Source organism: Nyctereutes procyonoides, unplaced genomic scaffold (genome assembly GCF_905146905.1).
Source record: "Nyctereutes procyonoides isolate TBG_1078 unplaced genomic scaffold, NYPRO_anot_genome, whole genome shotgun sequence".
NCBI lineage: Eukaryota > Metazoa > Chordata > Mammalia > Carnivora > Canidae > Nyctereutes > Nyctereutes procyonoides.
This window is the reverse complement of record NW_026575037.1, coordinates 23,449,325-23,451,078: the sequence shown is the minus strand read 5'-3', so window position 1 is coordinate 23,451,078 and position 1,754 is coordinate 23,449,325. Positions and strand designations below refer to the sequence as shown.

General features: G+C 39.4%; 1 pseudogene; it reads right to left on the bottom strand.

Annotated features, from left to right (window-relative positions):
• Positions 1 to 999: 999 nt before the first annotated feature.
• Positions 1,000 to 1,067, bottom strand: LOC129506116 (U6 spliceosomal RNA; annotated as a pseudogene).
• Positions 1,068 to 1,754: the final 687 nt, after the last annotated feature.

The window sequence follows — 1,754 nt, the reverse complement described above, 5'->3', positions numbered from 1 at the left end:
TGTGATTCTGCCATGTCCAATACCCTCCTAAGAAGAGTGTGTCAGATAAAATCAAACTGGGAGGGGCTTTGTTGCAAATTACAGTCTATTGACTAGACCTGGTCACGTGGACACCCTTACTACAGGGGAGCCTGAGAAATGGAATCTAGCTGTGTGTCCTAGAGAAGGGAAATTGTAACAGCTTACCATCTGTCATATCTGCTATGATATGATTTCTCCTTTGTGTGAAGTCTCACATCTTTCTATAACTCACCTTGGTTATTCAATTTTTGAAGCCGAGGAAAGAGCCCAGACCTCTCTGTGTACCTAAGAATTACTGCAGTCTCTGAATTCAGTCCAGATCAACAGTGGAATAGAGGAATGCAACGGATAAGTAAAGGGTTCTCAATTTTTAAGCACACAAGTACAGCAAGAAGCTGGAAAGAGTAATGTCCTGTTCTACCTGTGTTTGCTTCTATCCATAAGAAACAGGACCCCAGTCTTCTAAAAGAAGTTAGTTTTTAAGGAGAATGACAAGAAAAGGGCAAGGACTATGATCTTTCATGAAGTGTCATCTCCCTGCTTGTTTATAGGAACTACAGTCCTGAAAACCACAGCCGTGGTTCTCCTGACTTTTTGAAGCAATCCTAAAAATAGGGGTCCAATACTCACAGCAGTTAAGATTTAGATTTTGTTTAAAATTTAAGCATTGTCTTGTGTCTGACTTCCCTACATATATCCTTTTTCCCTTTATTTTTCTCTAAACCAGCACCCATGTACCTAATAACTCTTTTCCAATTCCACAAAAATGTATTGAAACTTAGAACTGGGCACTGGAGATATGAATATGAGACCAGCAATGTTTGTGCAATTTAAAGTTTAGTAAACTACAGATACATGCACACACACACTCACACACACCTAGACAAACATCTCCCCATTTTATCCAGTCTTTGTGACCTAGAGTCTCTCCTAGATCTCATTTGGATATGATCCTTGCAGAGACTATAGCCTTTTTTTTTTAATATGGAATGCTTCACAAATTTGTGTGTCATCCTTGCTCAGGGACCATGCTAATCTTCTCTGAGACTACAGCCTTTAATATTAATCCAGCCTGTTTCTTTGGTATCCCAGTCCCACCCAGCCATACACAGGAGATGGACTCGCTTCCCTGTTTCTCAGCCTTGATAAAGGGATCTAACCCATGAATATATAGTATCTAACAGTGTCTACTTTAGAGAATGAACTTAATAAGCATTAACTGTCTTTTTTCCTCTGCTCTCCACTGAAACTACTTTCCCTTCTTAGAAGTCTGTTTTTGCATACTGGATTCGCATTGGTTTACCATAAAATGGAAATCCTTGTAACTGTCTCAATGCATTTGTGGATGAGCCCAGTTCCTTAAAAATAACAAAGGCTTGCCCCCTCATCTTCATGGTCTTTATAGCTACAATATCTACCACATGGCCAAACTGAGAAAACAGGGTGTATAGGGATCTCTTCAATTCTTCTTTTTTAATTTTGTCATTCATATTGTTAATGTAAATTGTATGATTTGGTCTGATATCCATGTATGCAGTTAAACTGTTCAAACTGCCTGAGGCCTGCACTGGTCCCGGACCCCCTTCTTAGAAGTCTGATCTGAGAGCCTACCATGCCTATAGATAACATAATTCTGAATAAAATTTTTCCAGAAAATGATGATGCGATGGAAATAAAAGCAGGAGTCCATGTACAAGAACTGAGACTTAAGGGTCAGGGAATCAGTCTCAACA